A 21895-nucleotide genomic window follows, 5' to 3' on the forward strand; every position below is an offset into this window, starting at 1 on the left:
CACACACACATACACGCACACACACGCACACACACACACATACACGCACACATGCACACACATGCAAACACACACACATACACGCACACGCATGCAAACACACACACACACATACACGCCCACCAATGCAAACACGCACACACACGCACACACACACACATACACGCACACATGCACACACATGCAAACACACACAAACACGCACACACACGCACGCACACACATGCACACATACACACACACGCACACACATGCAATCACACATACACACACACGCACACACATGCAATCACACAGACACACACACGCACACACGCACGCATGAAAACACACACACATACACGCACACACACGCACACACACACACATACATGCACACACATGCAAACACACACACATACACGCACACACACACACACATACACGCACACACACATGCATGCAAACACACATACACGCCCACCAATGCAAACACGCACACACACGCACACACACACACACATACACGCACACATGCACACACATGCAAACACACACATACACGCACACACACGAACACACGCACGCATGCAAACACACACACACATACACGCACACACGCACGCATGCAAACACACACACAAACACGCACACACTCACACACACACACATGCAAACACACACACATACACGCACACACGCCCACCAATGCAAACACACACACATACACGCACACACACGCACACATGCAAGCACGCACTCACACATGCGCACACATATGCGCACACACGCACAAACACACACACACCCACACACACATGCGCACACACAAACACACCCACACATGCAAACAAACACGCACACGCACACACGCACACATGCAAACACACACACACACACACGCACACACGCACACGCACACGCACACACACACACATGCAAACACACACACACATGCAAGCACGCACTCACACATGCGCACACACCCACACACACATGCGCACACACAAACACACCCACACACGCAAACAAACACGCACCCACACGCATGCACACACACACAAACACATGTTATATAATTTACACGCTGTGTTCTATGGCCCATTCTTCATGCTATGTACAAACAACAATTCGGGAATTTGAACCCACATTCCAGACCAATTCACAACTTGTCAGCTGACCCTATAATCACAAGGAAGCCCAGAGATTCCTCAGCCTCAAAAAGCCATTCATCCGGGCTTTATGCATGACTATGGTTTACTTGGTTATACTAATGATCCTCTATTACTTGTGTATATTTTACAAATGGTTGATGTTGTTTATTTTATTTTCAGACAGGGCCAAGGGACAGCAGAGAGAACATTTCCATGAGGACGTTTAGGCTGTTCTGAAGGAATGGGGGATCGGGTGGTGTTCTAACAAACTCAGCACCACCCCATGCATTCAACGCTGTCATGATGTATGAGCTTCTCATTTTTCAACATCAAACATTACAGCATTTGACCTGGAAGGAGGCAAAGAGTCAGAAAGACTATGTGAAGATTAGGAGTTCTCTGTTGACGCCTGGGAGGTAAAGTCTGCAGTCATAAAATGCTTCAATTTCATGCCAGGTTTGGACTTCAACTCCCAATATCACCCCTGAGAAATAAACGTAATTTCTCTGTACACACATGCAAGACAGTATGCACTTCCGGTTTTATTTTATTATAATACTAATATCTGTCACCATAAACTAATCAGTTAGTAAAAAAAAATATGATAAAGTCTCAGACTGCTAAAGCAAAAAAGCAGCTGGGTTTCCTGAATGTCTCAGTTAGTTGACAAAACAATGGGACACCTCTGGCCTCATTTCCCTGGGAATAAGGTCGGTTAAACAGAGCTGAGGTGTTCTGGGAGGACATTACATTTGCTTTTTCCAACAATGACTCAGACACCCACATACTGCCAGCTACATTCAGACTGCCGGCTACAGACTTCCACCTACATTAAGACTGCCCGCTACAGACTGTCAGTTACATTCAGACTGCCAGCTACAGACTGCCAGCTACATTCAGACTGCCAGCTACAGACTGTCAGCTACATTCAGACTGCCTGCTACAGACTGCCAGCTACAGACTGTCAGCTACATTCAGACTGCCTGCTACAGACTGCCAGCTACAGACCGCCCGCTACATTCAGACTGCCTGCTACAGACTGCCAGCTACAGACTTCCCGCTACATTCAGACTGCCTGCTACAGACTGCCAGCTACAGACTGACAGCTACAGACTGCCAGCCACATTCAGACCGCCAGCTACAGACTGCCAGATACATTCAGACTGCCAGCTACAGACTGCCAGCTACATTCAGACTGCCTGCTACAGACTGCCAGCTACAGACTTCCCGCTACATTCAGACTGCCTGCTACAGACTGCCAGCTACAGACTGACAGCTACAGACTGCCAGCCACATTCAGACTGCCAGCTACAGACTGCCAGCTACATTCAGACTGCCAGCTACAGACTGCCAGCTACATTCAGACTGCCAGCTATAGACTGCCAGCTACATTCAGACTGCCTGCTACAGACTGCCAGCTACATTCAGACTGCCAGCTACAGACCGCCAGCTACATTCAGACTGCCAGCTACAGACTGCCAGCCACATTCAGACCGCCAGCTACAGACTGCCAGCTACATTTAGACTGCCAGCTACAGACTGTCAGCTACATTCAGACTGCCAGCTACAGACTTCCAGCTACATTCAGACTGCCAGCTACAGACTGCCAGCTACATTCAGACTGCCCGCTACAGACCGCCAGCCACATTCAGACCGCCAGCTACAGACTTCCAGCTACATTCAGACTGCCAGCTACAGACTACCCGCTACAGACTTCCCGCTACATTCAGACTGTCAGCTACAGACTGCCAGCTACATTTAGACCGCCAGCTACAGACTGTCAGCTACATTCAGACTGCCAGCTACAGACTGCCAGCTACATTCAGACCGCCAGCTACAGACTGCCAGCCACATTCAGACCGCCAGCTACAGACTGCCAGCTACATTCAGACTGCCCGCTACAGACTTCCAGCTACAGACTTCCCGCTACATTCAGACAGTCAGCTACAAACTGCCAGCTACATTCAGACTGTCAGCTACAGACTGTCAGTCACATACTGACAGCTACATTCAGACTCTCAGCTACAGACTGCCAGCTACATTCAGACTGCCAGCTATAGACTTCCAGCTACAGACTGCCAGCTACAGACTGACAGCTACATTCAGACTGCCTGCTACAGACTGCCAGCTACAGACTGACAGCTACAGACTGCCAGCCACATTCAGACCGCCAGCTACAGACTGCCAGCTACATTCAGACTGCCAGCTACAGACTGCCAGCTACATTCAGACTGCCAGCTACATTCAGACTGCCTGCTAAAGACTGCCAGCTACAGACTTCCCGCTACATTCAGACTGCCAGCTACAGACTGCCAGCTACATTCAGACTGCCAGCTACAGACTGCCAGCCACATTCAGACCGCCAGCTACAGACTGCCAGCTACATTTAGACTGCCAGCTACAGACTGTCAGCTACATTCAGACTGCCAGCTACAGACTGCCAGCTACATTAAGACTGCCAGCTACAGACTGCCAGCTACATTCAGACTGCCCGCTACAGACTGCCAGCCACATTCAGACCGCCAGCTACAGACTGCCACCTACATTCAGACTGCCAGCTACAGACTACCCGCTACATTCAGACTGTCAGCTACAGACTGCCAGCTACATTTAGACCGCCAGCTACAGACTGTCAGCTACATTCAGACTGCCAGCTACAGACTGCCAGCCACATTCAGACCGCCAGCTACAGACTGCCAGCTACATTCAGACTGCCCGCTACAGACTTCAGCTACAGATTCCCGCACATTCAGACGTCAGCTACAGACTGCCAGCTACATTCAGACTGTCAGCTACAGACTGTCAGTCACATACTGACAGCTACATTCAGACTCTCAGCTACAGACTGCCAGCTACATTCAGACTGCCAGCTATAGACTTCCGGCTACAGACTGCCAGCTACAGACTGCCAGCTACATACTGACAGCTACATTCAGACTGTCAGCTACAGACTGCCAGCTACATTCAGACTGTCAGCTACAGACTGTCAGTTACATTCAGACTGCCTGCTACAGACTGCCAGCTACATTCAGACTTCCAGCTACAGACTGCCAGCCACATTCAGACTGCCAGCTACAGACTGTCGGCCACATTCAGACTGCCAGCTACAGACTTCCGGCCACATTCAGACTTCCAGCTACAGACTGCCAGCTACAGACTGTCAGCTACATTCAGACTGCCAGGTACAGACTGCCAGCTACATTCAGACTGGCAGCTACAGACTGCCAGCTACATTCAGACTGACAGCTACAGACTGCCAGCTACATTCAGACTGACAGCTACAGACTGACAGCTATATTCAGACTGCTTTTCCAAACAATGACTCAGATACCTGCAGTACTGTGTGTGGTCTGTTGGATGTAAAATGGTCATTTGCCCTCCTGTAGTAGGGAGTGGCCTGTAGGGTGTAAAATACTCACCAGATAAAAATGATTTTTTTATCCGGTGAGTATTTTATTTATAATTTATAATGACTGAATCTCAAATAGGAAAACATAAAGCTTCATTTGATCATTTTCATTTTGGCAAATGCATTTTCTTTCATTTACATAAATAGTGCAATTGTTTTCTTTTTCATTTTAATAAATAAAAAAGATACTTATTTTGTCATATGAACCCAAGAAATTAACATGCATTCATCAAGATGATGACCAAAACATGAGATGGTAAAGACACTGATTTCCCATCCTTGGGTATTGAAGTAATCTTGTATTTTTCCTGACCTGTATCCAATTCTATGCCTTAAAGACAGATGATACTGCAACAAATGTGTCTGGAGGTTTACATTACATTACATTACATTACAGGCATTTGGCAGACGCTCTTATCCAGAGCGACGTACAACAAAGTGTATAACCATAACCAGGAACAAGTGTGTCGAAAACCCTAGAGAGAAGTACCGGTCCAAGTGCAGGGAACAAACGCATAGTTCAACTTGGACTCTGAAGGTTAAACTGTTTAACACTAACACAAACGAGAACAGCAACAACGCAGTCTATGCAAAAATACAAGCAGTAGTTAAGGTGCATAAACTAAGTCACCTACAAAACAGCTACCTAGTTACAACCCTAAGCTTACAGTCGTTTACAGGGAGGTAGGGAGGGATGGGGAGAGGTGCAGCCTGAAGAGGTGAGTCTTCAGTCGTCGCTTGAAGTGGGTCAGTGTCTCAGCTGTTCTGACCTCCACGGGGAGGTCGTTCCACCATCGTAGGGCCAGAACAGACAGGAGACGTGTTCGGGAAGCGCAGGTGCGAAGAGGGGGAGGTGCCAGGCGTCCTGAGGTAGCAGAACGGAGGGATCTGGCTGGCATGTAGGGTTTGAATATCTTGTGGAGGTATGCTGGGGTTGATCCCTTGACTGCCTGGTATGCTAGGACCAATGTTTTAAATTTGATGCGAGCTATAACAGGCAGCCAATGGAGGGTAGTGAGCAGGTTTAACGGCCTCAGTTGCCAATTTTGCATTCTTCAATGTTACTTTGGCCTACAGAAACTCTAGAGTTTTTAGTTATCAAACCACTGAATGACAACACAAAAACTAGGATTTTCTGGGGAGCATCAGATGGCCTAATAAGGCTGAATACTTAAAATAGATGTCATGTTTTGAACAAAACCAGGTTTGTACGTATGATCACCATTAAATAAACAGCAGTTGGTTTATTCAAAGTAAATTCTTCCCTTGAGCTAAAGCAACAGTGTGAAGATGCTTTAAGTTTACACAGAGATCATAATGGCTCTAAATCTGTGCCTGAATAATGAAAATCAGCAGTGCTGTCATTTGAATTTCAAAGAATCTCCTTCCTCAAAGAAAATGTTTATGCTAATTTTAAAGAGGGTCTGATCACAACTTGCTGAACCAGGACACTGTGAGAGAATGACTGAACCTGTTTGCTCATGCAGTAGTGAATTTAATCCCAAATGAGATAAACATTAAGAGAGAGTATTTCAACTCATACTTCATTTATACAGCAGAAGTCCCATAAATGTTTACAAAGAGGAAAAACAATGGCATGAAAATATGTATATGTCCAAATCTGTACAGATAGGTTGTGGATAAAATTTTTCATGTGTGGAAACATGAGCCAAACTGTGCAAATGCTAAATATGAAATATGCTGTTTTTTGGCCAAAACAAAAAGCACAACTTTACAAGGGCAATTGTACATCACAAGTTCAAGCTAGGGACAGGTCTCTTTTTTCAAACAGTATCCCCAAGCCAGCAATAAGATCCACCTCCAATATCATTCATACTGGCTATCACACAGTATGCACTCAAAAAGTACAACCATACAAAACAGGCTGTCTTGAATTTCGCCCAGCCATCTTAGTAGTTACAGTTGAGGCCGAAACTTTACATGCACCTTGGCTAAAGACGTTCAAACTCAATTTTTCACAACTCCACACATTTCTTGTTACCATACTGTACATCAAATATTTAAAAATAGAAGGACTACTCACAAGAAGAGATGAAATTACCAGATTACCTGCATGGGACATAAGTATATGCACACGAACACAATAAACACAATAAAAAACCATTTAACACAGAAAAGATATGGATGTGTATAAGGACATGCACCAACAGATTTTTAGAAAATAAAGATGTAGAGGATGTTTCAGGAAATCTAGTTTTCTCTCATGTTAACAGAGCTACAGTAAAACAGCTGGACCTGACAGGCAGGTGAGAGATCCTCCCCCTGCCCACAGATTCCATGTACTGTCACCGCACAGAAAGCACACCTCTTCTGCCAGAGACAATTCATCAGTCAATACTGTCCCTAAACCCAAGCTCTTTCTTCAGAAACTGCTTTCTGTTGAATGCCATTAAACATTCATGTCTGTACCACATTCTGCTGTATGTCCATCAGCCAAAATGTGATTTCCAAAGCATAAAAGCCATTAAGCAAACGAATATTAAGCTTTAATTGCTTAATTTGTTTTAAACTTGAAACACTAAATTCCAATGAAATCTTGTCTTTGTGCCATTTATTAATTTTCAAGATAGAACAATGAGTTTTTTTTATTTTTTATTCTTTCCTTCGAGGTTTCTTTCATTTTAACAGATTCTTCATCAAAGCCTTTAAAAGTAACCCTGATTTAAATACTAGTCTTGCATACCACTTCAATCTGTGCTTGTGCAAAAATGTCTGCAGTTTTATATTTGTTATTATTCAGCATAAATCAGCCATGTTTTCATAGTAAGCTGCATCAGAAGATATAACACTTTCCCCCAGAGTTTCCAAACCTGGAAAGCCCAGTTGTGCTGGTGTGTGTGTGTGTAACAAATATATGTATAGTTAACTCCACAAAGCTTGGGACAAAGACATATATATTTCTTGATTTGCCTGTGTACTCCGGACTAGATATTGGAAGCTCTCTTAAATCTGCACTAAGGAAATGACTGAACACACCTGACCAATCAGAAACACCTGTGAAGCCACCAGTCCCACATTATGGTGCCCTTAAATGGGGGAACTATGCATGCAAAGTGCTGTAATTTCCACACACGGGACCCAAAGTGTATTAAAATACCCTTTAATAAAGAATGAAAATGTGCACTGTCCACAAGTGAATTTTGGATTGAAAATATAAAATTTTGGAGTAAAGACTCAAATCAAGAAAAAATGTCTTTGTCCCAAACCTTATGGGTCTCACTGCATATATATATATATATACACATATGAGCCATATTAGTTTGAATTCCAATTAGCAGTATGTTAGCTATAAGACAAGCCTGACAATCAGTTCTTTGATATGTGAGTTGTCAAAGCAACATGAGGCAACCCAATCTCAGCAAAAACTGAGAGTCACAAAGCTGGCATTTCTGGCAGGGCTGCCCATCTGTATTGGTGTAGGGGCCACTTCCAACTGCCTTACACAATCCTGCACCTCTACATGAGTGCTGGGAGTTTACAGTTTACACTCATACTGTTTACATGGGAAAACTGTGTTGTCTGGGCGGATCCCAAATCATTATGAGCTTAAATAGTAAGCTCATAGAGGTTGTAAAAAACCCAATGTAACACTCTGTCTGTGCAAGTAGTTCAGCAAACAGTCAGACAGTGAAAACAGGCTGCTTGTGAGTTATGATGTAAAAGCTTATGCCAGTCTAATGACATAAACCTGCCTCCCTACTGAACAGGAGTATAGGAGCATGATAATCCTTCAGATAAATGTTACCCTTAGCATGCCTGGCTCTGGCCCTTCATTAATATCAGAGAAAATCATTTTCTAAAAGAGTCAAAAGAACAAGGATTTGTAACTGTGCCAAAGCATACCACACGGAAACACAATTTCAGCCTTTTAATTACCTTGTGTTATTGCAATTGTATTCGGTTCCTTCCCTGTATACAATTGCTGCGGATTGGTCAACAAGTAGAATTAGGGTGTACTATCATTACTATTGGTGAAGCTATTGATCAGAAAAAGAAATAAATACAAATACAGAAATAGGGACACAGCATGATTAACGATTTATTTATCCTTTATCTAAACAGGGTCACTTGAGAAAGAAGCCTCATTAGCATGAGTCCCATGTACATGTATAACACGGAAATAAACATATAATAAAAGAAGACGACCAAGATACCAAAACAAAATTGTGTAAAACAGTAATTGGCAATAAAAAATTACAATAATTCATGAAACCACAAATTAACATACACGAAAGAGTAACTGCACATATAACAAGTGCACAAGAATAAAATGTGTGATAGAAAAGCAGGCAAATGTTGATATAAATTATATAGAGAATGATAGGATATGCACAACTACATCAGTGGGGTTGAAGTAAAATGGATGCAGTCTAAAACATTTTGCTCGTATTTGTGCAAGAAAAGAAAGCTTAGTGTGAAAAGGAAATACTTTGATCACCATGACACACATACCTGTAGTGATATACAGCTCAACTACTTTATCATCTTTAGGCAAGATCACGTAAGATTTTAGTCAATTTCTCTCACGTTAACTAAAAGTAATTTTGTCCTAAGAAAACAGCAAAAAAATACTGAAAAAGAGCTCATTTCAGAAGCATTCCATGATTTCTTTAACTATTCCATCAAGCATTTGGTTAAGATGAAGACAGCATGCCTCATGATGGAACGTGCTAATTATGCCAATGTAGCATTCGGTCCGCCGGAGAAGCGGATTGGTGGAGAGAGAACACGCACCTGGGTTGCGTTAGCTAATCAGCCCAGGTGCTTAAAGGTGTGCTGCTCTCCACAGTTCAGGGCCGAGACCGGGAGCTCACACCGAGCGCTCGGGTATGATTTTCATTTTGTTTTTATTTCTGGAGATTGGTTCGAGCAAGGAGGGAGATGTGACAGTGCCGGCGAACACCGTTGGACGCTGCATGGAGAGAGAGAGTGCACCCACTCAAACATGAAATTAAATACAGTAAATTACTCTCTTCATCCTTCTTCCTCACGGGTTCCAGGCAAAAACAATAAACTAAAACAAGAAGCTAAAATAATAAAGACACAAGTAAGTAAAACGGCGTGACCACTTTCCCGTGTGCCGCCCGTAGCCGGCCCGCTTTCCAGCTGGTGCCAGTTCCTCCAATGGCAGATTTCTTTAATTTGTCCTCTGTTAAACCCTCTTAAACACTTTGTTAATCCAGGGTAAACACAGAAATTAAAATCATAACTCTCTCCACCAGCTGGTGCAGCCGAGACCCATCCGCTTCTCCAGCGGATTGAATGCTACAGTCAAACACAGGCATGCATATCTGAACAGACTGGTGGGGAGTCTGACCAAGATAGCAGAAGACCACCAGTGTGAAATGTCGGGAATATTGCTACGGCATTACAGAAATATTGTTAGAACACTGCAAACTCAATGCAATATTAAAAACACAACTATAACCAAAGAGGAGGGAAATCCCAAAAAGGGGTGGAAAAAGGGAGGACTCACTCAAACACCCTTGAACCATAAAGACAGCTCCTATCCATCAAAACAAAGGAAACGAGTAGTGGCAAGTCTGGAGAGTTTCTGGCCCAATAGGCAAAGACTGCTCAACCGTGACAGCTGCACTTCCCACTGACCAGCGGAGATCAACGCCTCCCTATAAAGCAAACACATTATGACATCATCTCTTATTCTGCCTACTTTATTTGAATTGACAGAAAGTCAAAAAATGACTAAATGCACAAAACACAACAATGCAATGAATTTCCTTTTGTATCCACCAGTCAAAAAATGTGATTTGTCGTTACAAGCTTGCCCCTTTCCGTCCATAACCAGAAAGAAAGTCCAATTTGACAAAAAAAAAGGTTTGTTGCTTTTCCTTACAAAAGTTTTGGGATTTGCCATGCAAATTAATGCCAGAGCGTATGCTGTCTCCAACTGTCCACATAGGAAACCCAACAGATTGGCAGCGAAATCCCTTGATTAAACATTACAAAAGGAGATGATTAATCATTTCTGTTCTTGAAATTCTCTTCAGAAAGAGGCATTTCCACAACAACAGCCCCGAAGAGCTAGTCACTTCTACTGCCACTGCTTCAGCGCATGATGGAGTGGAGTGGTACATGAATAGCTTTTCATGTTCAGACAGGCATTCTCCCAGGCCGCGCCTCTTGTATGTCAGTCAAAGGAACATATTCCGTTTTAAACTGATGCGGTGAGACAGCAACATCAACAGACATGTTTCTCAGTAATGCAGTAATGCACACCACTTCAGTTCTCTTATGTATACGCAGTCAGTTTTCAAGACAAGGAGTCAGAATTTACAGCACAAGGCCAGGAGAATGTATTATCAGTGTCCGTACAGAAAACTCAGGGGCACAGATCTGGCACGCTTCCACTTCCACCAGAATGATGCTGATGCAAATGAGTGAGTAACCCTGTCATTCTTCATCACCTCATTCGTCTACAAGAAGCAAATGTTTTTCTTTCTTCTTAGACCAGCTGCTCCCTTCATGTGTTCATGTGTTCTCTTTCTTCTTGCTCTTAGAAAACTGCTCTGTGCAACTGTTCCAGTGGAATGGTGATGTTCAAAGAATTTCAGGTCAATATTTCCTCTATGGGTAGAGGTCAATGACCTGATTGGATAAAATATTGTTCATCAGTCTGGGTATCAAAATTACACCCCTGCCCCTCTGTGATTTCAACATACTTTACCTCTGCCAGGCAAATATTTATCTGGGCGTATGTAATAACGGTAAGTAAACGTACATCTCTGTACGCAGCTCTGACGGTGATCAGCCTGTTTATCCTGGTTTCCTCCCCCTGGTTTGACAAGGTCAAATTTGACCCGCCCTGACCCCCCCCCCATGATAAAACTTCTTCACTGAATTTTAAACTCTAAATGAGCATTTTTCATGCAAAAGCAACCTGTTAGTCATTAATAAATCAGAGAATAACTGAGAATAACTGTTTTCCTACTTCACAGTCCAGACAGACTGTGTTTCTTCAGTCTACACCAATCGATTTTACTATAAACTACATCATCATTCATTTTTTTTGCTGTAATAGTGTTGAGTTTAACTGATTATAACTTCTGATTTCATAACTTCAGGGTAAGAAAGACCCATAAGATAATCTTTGTACCCTGATGGTGTCGCACATTTATAGAAATATAAAAAGGGTGACGTTCCCCTTTTCCTGATGGTAGGGCCACTTCAGGCAAAGCAATCAAATTCATGCTGAAAATATTTTTGTTCACGGCTGTTCTCAGGAAAGGCTCTTTTTCGACACTGAGGAACTCACGAGGGGTAAAGGGGAAAACTATCAAAGTCAGTCATATAGTAAACATTATAGCATATAGCATCGTTCACAAACGTATAGTACAGTATAAGAAAGACATTTCTGAGGGGGTGGGGACGGTAAATGAAGGCAGTTGTGGAGGACAGTCACACAGGTTTCACTATAAGCCCAATGCCCTACCCAGTACTCTGAACCTGTGACGTAGTCTCCTCTCCTATTAATGACTGACACGTCATTTTCTGTCTTTGTTTCTGAATTGAGCTTCACCTTTCAAAACAAATAAAAACAAGAATCATGACAAACCATTTCCAGTTTAGTTAATTACAGATGCTTTTAGCCACAGCGGCTGATAGAAGTGCATTTCACACTGCAAGCAAGCTTCAGAAAAGCTGGAGACACACTAAGCTACGTGAAGCTACACTTATATAAGCACCAGTGTCAACATGCGCGCCTCCAGACCTACAAAATAAAGAGAACACGGAGGTGTAGTCTGCAAAGGTATGTTTTGACATGTTTGTGGAAGGCAGCCTTCCTGATTGACTGGTACAGAATTTAAACAATACTGACATAAAATGAATGGATCTCTGGCCTAAAGGTCTTCAATGAACAGGCCAGCACACTTCATTTATTCACACTACTGACTAGCAGAAATACATCTTCCCAAAATAGCTAAGTGCAATTAAACCCATGTCTCATGCATTCACAGTTAAAATGTACCTGACGAAGCACTTCCAGTTGCTATGGTATTACAACCAAACAAAAACAACATAATCATCACTGCCACTCCAGCTGAACACTGACAAAACTATTCAGCCCTCAGTTTTCAACAGTATTTTACTGGTCAACCAACAGCCAACATTTCTGTGATGGTACTTTGTCATCCAATCATTACTAATTTGTTGACACTATGCTCAGCTATATTATATATCATATCATATATCATATTATACTAACATTTTTAGAAGGCGAAAATATATCATATAATTTGCATGTTAGCATACAGACCATTAAACTTTCTCGGAACAACGTTATAGACTATTTACTTGCAAAAGAGTAATCATCTAGACCTCTAGTTTTCTGATGAAAAATCATTTGTTTTGTGCGTTTGTACATATTATTTTGGACTGAAAGTCTCTACCCTAGAGATATATTAAAAAGAGAAGCAAGATGTATAATTTGTGTAAAATTAAACCTGTGAAGGTAATTAGGAAGAACTCACATGAGTTAAAACCAGCCAGCCAACAAGACCGCTCACGTTTATGACGCAAAGATTTAAAACAGCGTTTAAGGCCCTATTCGAGTGTCAGTCTATGCACTCTGATTTCAATCAGTGTTTAAGGCCCTATTTGAGTGTCAGTCTATGCACTCTGATTTAAAACAGCGTTTAAGGCCCTATTCGAGTGTCAGTCTATGCACTCTGATTTCTATCAGTGTTTAAGGCCCTATTTGAGTGTCAGTCTATGCACTCTGATTTCAATCAGCGTTTAAGGCCCTATTCGAGTGTCAGTCTATGCACTCTGATTTCAATCAGTGTTTAAGGCCCTATTTGAGTGTCAGTCTATGCACTCTGATTTCAATCAGTGTTTAAGGTCCTATTTGAGTGTCAGTCTATGCACTCTGATTTCAATCAGTGTTTAAGGTCCTATTTGAGTGTCAGTCTATGCACTCCAGTAACAGCCAGTGACACAATGCCAAGAACCATTTCAATGATTGACATAGGAGTGGAGGACCGGTGTGTGTGTGTGTGTGTGTGTGTGAATGGAGTGGACGTGGGTGGGGGGGCATGCTTGGATGCTTGCCTGTGACACATGGCTTCTAAAGGTGTACAATATCCCTAATGCAATATTTACTGAATTTATTAGCATACAGCCTTAAATAGACAGCCTCTGATTTAAAATAGATCACACCACACTTACTTTCCTCATAGAATCCCTCAGATGAAATAGCTCCACCCTGACTACCAGGTAAAGAACTTATGCAAGCTCAGAGGCTTTATATACTTGCCAATGCCAAGTCCATACTAACAAGTTATCTTTCTCCCATGGCCCCCCCAAGAAATACAAAGTCTTTTACAATCTGGACAAGCCGTGAATTCAAAACTTTAGACGGGGGACAAATTATAGGGAAAACCAACATAAAGTGTCTTTGTAAGATGTTGGGCCACCACAAGCCACCAGAACAGCTCTACATGTCTCGGGAACTTTACTGGATGGATGAACACCAAAAGATATTCCCTCATTTGGTGTTTTGATGATGGTGGTGGAGAGTGCTGTCTAACACGTCGCTCCAAAATCTCCCATAGGTGTACAATTGGGTGGAGATCTGGTGATTGTGAAGGCCATAGCATATGACTCACATCCTTATCATACTCCTCAAACTATTCAGTGACCCCTCATGCCCTGTGGATGGGGGCACTGTCATCCTATAAGAGACCACAGCCAACAAGATAGAAATGTGTCATCATAGGATAAAGGTGTTCACTCAGAATAACTTTGTATTGCTTTGCAGTGACTCTTCCCTCTAAGGAGATAAGTGGACCCAAACCATGCCAGGAAAATGCCCCCCAGAGCATAACAGAGCCACTAGACCCCCTCAATTTAGGGGTCAAGCATTCAGGCCTGTACCGTTCTCTTAGTGTACACCAAACAAGCATTCGCCCACTTGTCAAGAATATGGTGAAGGATGACTCATTTGACAATGTCACTTTTTTCCACATCTCTGTAGACCAGTGCCTATGGTTTGTACCACTGAACTCTCAAATGTGCATTCGGGGTTTATGCACTGCAACCCTACTATAGTATCCCTCTGTATGTAGATGTCAATGGACTGTTGTTGCTCACAGTCTGATCACGTCCTGCATTGACATTTTCAGTTACCAGGCTTTTTCTTACATATACATACTAATGCATTCAGATCACGGTCAAGTTTCCAACCACAATTTCCTACCCTATGTCTTTCCCATAGATCTAAAAGCACGTCACTTTAGTCAGTGTTCCTATAGAAACACTAGCCAGTTGAGCAGTCTTTGTGACTGAAGCTCCTCCCATCCATGCCCCAATAATGAACCCTCTAAGTCACTTAGATCTGTTCCTCTCGCCGTCTTGATCCAAAATCGAGGTCAACTGGGCTCAGCATTTTTATACATGCCACAGAGTATGATAGGCTGTTGATTGCTTAATTGTCAAAGCATCTGCATTTGTTTTGTGTCTCCACTCAGTTATTATGTTTTTTTCTTTAATTTGTCCCCAGTCTGTTGCTTGATTTGCAAAAACTAAAACCAGTCACTAGACCACCAAGGGAAAGTCTTAGATTAAATTCAAAACATACTAAGTGATTTTAAGCACCAAACAGCACCATCACATAGCCTAAGGCTCCACATCGTACAAATGCAAGTATTCTTCTTTTTTTTATCCTAGTCTGTCCTACAACATTACACTAATGTTCCACGCTCAGAGGAAGGGAAAGGGAAAGACACAACTATCAAAACACTCTCCACCCATAAAGTATTGTTTCTATTCTCTAAAAAGCTCATAAACAAGACTACACATCTGCCAGCTCTGGAAAAGAAAACAGCTCAAGTTGGATTCATGCAGTGACTGACGCATGGTACAGAACTGTCACAGCTTGCAAGCTGTTCATTTTTAACACCAACTTCTCTTTTTGGCACAATAAGGGCATCAGGCTTTTCTAAAAGGGAGCTGCCATTCTGACACCGGAAGATCACTTCCTTGTTCTGAGGAGCTGAAAATCTGACCTGCAGATCTGTTGTGAGCAGAGCTGCCAAAGGTCTCTCTAAACCGGCTCACTAAGGTCAGCAGCAAGCCCCTAGACAAAATGGCGCCGGGAGGAGTGGTGGGGTGGGGGCGGACTGCGGAGCCAGGGAGGTCAGAACAAAGTTTTTAATTTTCCTGGTTCTGACAGACTGTCTGACGTGGTTTTCATGGGCTGATACATAACTCCTTGCAGCTCATGTTGTGCCTAACTGCACTTGTGGGGCATTACTAAAGGAGCCCAGAAACTGCTGCCCATATCTTAGAGTTTTTTCACCTGTCAGTTCATCTTCAAAAAAAAAAACAGTGGACATGGAAACATGTGGGACACATTCAGTAAAAAACTGCACAACTTCAACTAAACAGATGTGCTCATGGTACAGTGGGCAGCTAGAATTCTCTTTCAGAATGTCATTCCTGTTCGGGCCAATCAGAAGCAAACAGCTACATCTGCTGATTAGCAGAAGAGGAGAAAGAGGAGAAATGAAATCACAGGTTGCACATGTAATCCTCTTCACAGCCAGACAACTGAAACAGTGTGGAGCTCATTCTGGCTATATCTGAGGCTATAACTATACCTCACATTGGGGGCCCCTACTGGGTATGACATCACACACTGTCAGTGTGACATCACAGCTCAGTGATGTGTACAGATGAGCAGTCCATCACACGCTGTCAGTGTGGCATCAGAGCTCAGTGATGTGTACAGCTGAGCAGTCCAGCAAACACTGTCAGTGTGACATCACAGCTCAGCGATGCGCACAGATGAGCAGTCCGTCACACACTGTCAGTGTGACATCACAGCTCAGTGATGCGTACAACTGAGCAGTCGATTAAGTGCTGTCAGTGTGACATCACAGCTCAGTGATGTGTACAGCTGAGCAGTCCAGCAAACACTGTCAGTGTGACATCACAGCTCAGCGATGCGCACAGATGAGCAGTCCGTCACACACTGCCAGTGTGACATCAGAGCTCAGTGATGTGTACAGATAAACAGGCCATTGAGCCCAAACTGATGCACCAAAAGGAAGAAATGCAGTATTTTAGGTCTCAAGCAATATTCAAGTTCAGCCATGACTTAATGCCTATTTGGTTTTGAAGGGTGTATAAATATTTTGGGACTGTACTGCAATGATAAACAGTGTATAATGCAGAACACTTGATAAAATGTATAAGCTGGTCAGCGTGGTCTTGCAGACCACACAACAAAGCAACCCATTCCGATAAGAGCTATAAATCTAATAGTCTCCTTGAAAAACGTGTGGAGAGAGCAATTCCAGAGCAGTTGTAAGTTCAGCTGGGCAGAGTGAAATACAAGACAGGTTGCAAGTTTCATAAATGGCCTTGTTTGTGTATTTTGTGTTTGTGAAGCATAGGTCCTCTTGTTAGTTTAGGTCTTAAACTTTAATCTTTTTAAATGAGGGGAATTAAAGTATCAGAAATAACTACACTATTATCAGGCAGCAGATTAGATCCTTTAAATTTACTGTTGCATTTCATTTACTACCTCTGAGTCCTTATTGACACACAAGAATTATAAATCAATAAGATTGAGAGGAAAAAGGCCCGCTGTTCTGGAACCTTTTTTGCGCGTTTTGCCTCAACTCCATCAATGCGGAATTATGGGCCTCGTGCCCTGAACAGCTGGGTGGCGATGAAAAGCATTCTTATAGCATTGAGAAAGGGGGACAACCGGAGGACCTCTCAGTACATTCTTATAGCATTGAGAAAGGGGGACAACCGGAGGACCTCTCAGTACATTCTTATAGCATTGAGAAAGGGAGACAATCGGAGGACCTCTCAGTACATTCTTATAGCATTGAGAAAGGGAGAGAATCGGAGGACCTCTCAGTACATTCTTATAGCATTGAGAAAGGGGGACAATCGGAGGACCTCTCAGTACATTCTTATAGCATTGAGAAAGGGAGACAACCGGAGGACCTCTCAGTACATTCTTATAGCATTGAGAAAGGGGAGGACCTCTCAGTACATTCTTATAGCATTGAGAAAGGGGGACAATCGGAGGACCTCTCAGTACATTCTTATAGCATTGAGAAAGGGAGAGAATCGGAGGACCTCTCAGTGCTGATGCAAACGGCATGGCAGAAAAGCCTGCATCAGGAGAATGGGTGGAGCGAGTCAATGAGGACAGCTTGCAGTGAGGCAGTAAGGAGGACATGCTATGCATTGGAGAGTGGGACATCGGAGCGTAGAGGAGACCCTGTGCAGTGAGCCATTCTAAGCATTGAGCATGAGTGGAGAGCAGTAAGTGAGGACAGCCTGTCAGTGGACTGATGAGAACGTGCAGTGGGAGCGAGAGACAGCCTGTGCATGGAGCACAGTAGAGTGAGAGCCTGCAGTGGAGCGCAGTCAAGTGAGGACAGCCTGTGCAGTGGAGAGCAGTAGAGTGAGGACAGCCTGTGCAGTAGAGTGAGGACAGCCTGTGCCGTGGAGCGCAGTAGAGTGAGGACAGCTCGTGACAGTGTGGGACGCTGTGAGGGAGGCAGTAGAGTGAGGACAGCCTGTGCAGTGGAGAGCAGTAGAGTGGCCTGTGCAGTGGACCGCAGTAGAGTGAGGACAGCCTGTGCAGTAGAGTGAGGACAGCCTGTGCAGTGGAGCATAGTAGAGTGAGGACAGCCTGTGCAGTGAAGCGCAGTAGAGTGAGGACAGCCTGTGCAGTAGAGTGAGGACAGCCTGTGCCGTGGAGCGCAGTAGAGTGAGGACAGCCTGTGCAGTGGAGCGCAGTAGAGTAGCCTGTGCAGTGGAGAGCAGTAGAGTGAGGACAGCCTGTGCAGTGGAGAGCAGTAGAGTGAGGACAGCCTGTGCAGTGGAGAGCAGTAGAGTGAGGACAGCCTGTGCAGTGGAGAGCAGTAGAGTGAGGACAGCCTGTGCAGTGGAGAGCAGTAGAGTGAGGACAGCCTGTCATAGTGGAGAGCAGTAGAGTGGGGACAGCCTGTGCAGTGGAGAGCAGTAGAGTGGGGACAGCCTGTGCAGTGGAGAGCAGTAGAGTGGGGACAGCCTGTGCAGTGGAGAGCAGTAGAATGAGGACAGCCTGTGCAGTGGAGAGCAGTAGAGTGAGGACAGCCTGTGCAGTGGAGAGCAGTAGAATGAGGACAGCCTGTGCAGTGGAGAGCAGTAGAATGAGGACAGCCTGTGCAGTGGAGAGCAGTAGAGTGAGGACAGCCTGTGCAGTGGAGAGCAGTAGAATGAGGACAGCCTGTGCAGTGGAGAGCAGTAGAATGAGGACAGCCTGTGTAGTGGAGAGCAGTAGAATGAGGACAGCCTGTGCAGTGGAGAGCAGTAGAATGAGGACAGCCTGTGCAGTGGAGAGCAGTAGAATGAGGACAGCCTGTCATAGTGGCCTACCTAAGGATTGCATTCAAACATAAAGAGCAAATGGGAAAGGGAAATGTTAGGCATGTAGACATGCAGGGTCTCCGACCCCCAACATGGTGTCCTGTGTCTTCTGGTTTGTCCCGTCTGGAGAGGCGAAGAGTTGAGACCCATAGATCTGCCTAGATTAGGGTATCAGTGGATTTTAAATAGCCCAAAATCACATTTGCTTTGATGCTTGTGACGGGGAGGCCAGGCCACATTCTTAGAAACCATATAATATTGCATCAAATTCACTGTTTCCCTCTCTTAGGCCATAATCTAAGCACTGCATATCTGACAGGTGATTTAGCAAGGCTCTGCTGTCTGCAAGCAGTGGCCCACTAATGTGAAAACTTCTTCACAACAGAGAGGAGAAAGTGTATCTTAAAATGAGATACAGTTTCAAAATAAAGTAAACAGACATAAGTGGAAAAACCTGCAAAAGACCTTCACCACTTTGTCGCCACGGAAATGTTTGAAAACAAAAGATTAGTTTATGTGAATGGGCAGCTTTGCAGCTTGAGGACTTGATGCTAAAAATATACTTCCTCTTTGTTCTACGTACCTGGCATGACCCTAACACCTGTATGTAAACAGAGAGGGAACTGTTTGAAAAGGGAGCCAGACTTGTAATTGGATCACACCGAGTAGGATCAGTGGTAGCCATTTCTACATGATTGATGAGGGAGAAAGGCTCCATATTGCCAGTAGGTATAATCTCCAGGTCTCAGGCTAATGAAGCAGGCAGTCACTGAGACAGACAGCACAGTCTTAGAGTCAACAGGCCAATCATGGAGATGCTGACTGTGCAAATCAGAAGAGACAGTGATCTTCCTGCTCAGAACGTGGGGCGAGCTGCATTTACCAAAATAGCTTATTTTATTATTAAAGCTCTACAAAATAAAAATGGAATTTACTCAACAGAGTCAACCAAAGTGTCAGCAAGGGTGTGATAACACCAGCGGGATTCCACATGGCTTCTGTGTAGTTACTGTGTTTATGTACTGGGACAGTGAATTACACACACGAGTCTGCACACTGCAGTGGCTGACCGGTATCACCTGCATACCTCTGTCTATGGGGGAATGGGTAACCTGACACAACACCCCAAAATGCACAAGACACTCATATGTTTTAATGGATGGATAAAGAATCTGAGCATTTCACTATAATTCCACATACAAAATTATTATGAGACCTTCTGTGTTGAGATCATTGACAAAAGAAAAGGTGTGGTCTATATATCTTTCAAATAGCATGGTATTTGAGAATTGAAGATATATAGCAATCGAGATTCCTAAGTTTCATTTAGATTTATTTTGTTTGTTCTTTGTTCACACATGGTCAAAAAAAGGAAAATAGCAGAGGCCTTCTTAACCTTCATTCATAATGTAAAAGGTCTGGGATTTCACAAGCAGCCAAAATGAGTTAGAAAATATTTCATTTCAGAAGCACATCCCACTTTCTCAATATTTGATATTGTCACTTTTCATAATGAGGTTGCAGCTGTGAGTTTTGAGCATTTTCTTTTTGAAATTTATGAAACAAGGGCAAAAATAAGAGTTCAGACAAATGTTCAACGTTCACTCTAACATGTAAGTCTAAAACTTTAACATTGACTAGGAGGTAAAACAGATCAATAAAGTAGCATGTGTTTTAATATAACCAAAATGCGACATAGTTAACTAGCTGAGTCATGTCAGTGTTGGGAGCCAGCGACATATCAGCCAATGCAGGGGTGTACGCTAGGAACAATAATCTCAATCAGTGTTACTAGTAACATTACGTGTTAAGTGTCTAATGCCACACCCACAGCTCAATAATGCATTTTAAGATTAAGCAAACCTTTGAGGCCGAGAACTGTGCATGGGGTGGCTAGTGGTACTAGCCCCGATAGCTGGCTAGCTACCAAGCAATAGGTTCTTAATCAGAGGTGTTCTTAACTAGCTAACATTATCGATTTAGCGTGCTAAATGTTGCAACCTCCAGCTGAATAATATAAATAAAAGGTTATGCACACCTTTGAGTGCTGGATCAAATTTACGGCCCTTTTATTTGCTTGTTGGTAGTTCAAATCAGAAGTGGAAATGTCCAGGGATCAGAGAAAGTCCTGCCATGTTTATCTTCCACCCATAAACTTAGCCAGCTGATTTCAGTAATTCGTTACCTCATGACTGAGGAATTGTGCTAAATAGCAAATCCAGGTGATTGGAACAAAATACTTGGAAGAACTTTAACTTTCTGAACTTGGATTTTCTACCTCTGGCTAAAACTAACTTCCTAGCTTCTGTCAGTGTTTGAGGAGACAACCACACTCATCAACTCTGCTGGCCAGGAACTACGAGTGGGATGGCTAGCAGCATTATCCCTAGTAGTCAACTAGCAAAGAATAGTTTCTTAATCAGCAGTGTTCTTAACTAGCTAACATTAGCTAGTTAGTGTACAATGATTTTCTTTGTATCCCTTTAATATGTCTTTCTTAAGAAATTTTCTTTCTTTTGTTTGACTATCGTACTTAGACTAACAGACCAATGAATCATACTCGTGATACTTGTGATGTAGCCTTGTGTGCTTTGTGAACTGCTCAGATTCTTCAATTTTATCCATTAAAACCTGCGAATAACATGGCGGTATTTTGGAGTCTTTCCCCAAACGCTGTAATGCCCTTGTGTGCGATGGGGCTTGTAAAGTGCTTGCGTGAGACCCACCCGCTTGCTTTGATTAAATGAGGGACTGAGGCCCCTGTCAAACAGCTAGAAAATGAAAAAGGAAAATAAATCTGTCACTGCAAGAAAGTCCTGGGTTCTCAGCCAAGGGCCTTTCTGTGTGGAGTTTGCATGTTCCATGTCTGTGTGGGTTTCCTCTGGGTACCCCGGTTTCCTCCCACAGTCCAAATACATACAAATGGACATTTATA

The 21895-nt window shown here is 43.5% G+C and overlaps 1 protein-coding gene across 1 annotated transcript in view; it reads right to left on the bottom strand.

Moving 5' to 3' along the window:
• gipr (gastric inhibitory polypeptide receptor) overlaps positions 1 to 21895 on the bottom strand; it is a 62893-nt gene that overhangs the window by 27509 nt on the left and 13489 nt on the right. The gene's annotated exons all lie outside the window — the stretch shown is intronic.

This window comes from Anguilla rostrata, chromosome 12 (genome assembly GCF_018555375.3).
Source record: "Anguilla rostrata isolate EN2019 chromosome 12, ASM1855537v3, whole genome shotgun sequence".
NCBI classification, from domain to species: domain Eukaryota; kingdom Metazoa; phylum Chordata; class Actinopteri; order Anguilliformes; family Anguillidae; genus Anguilla; species Anguilla rostrata.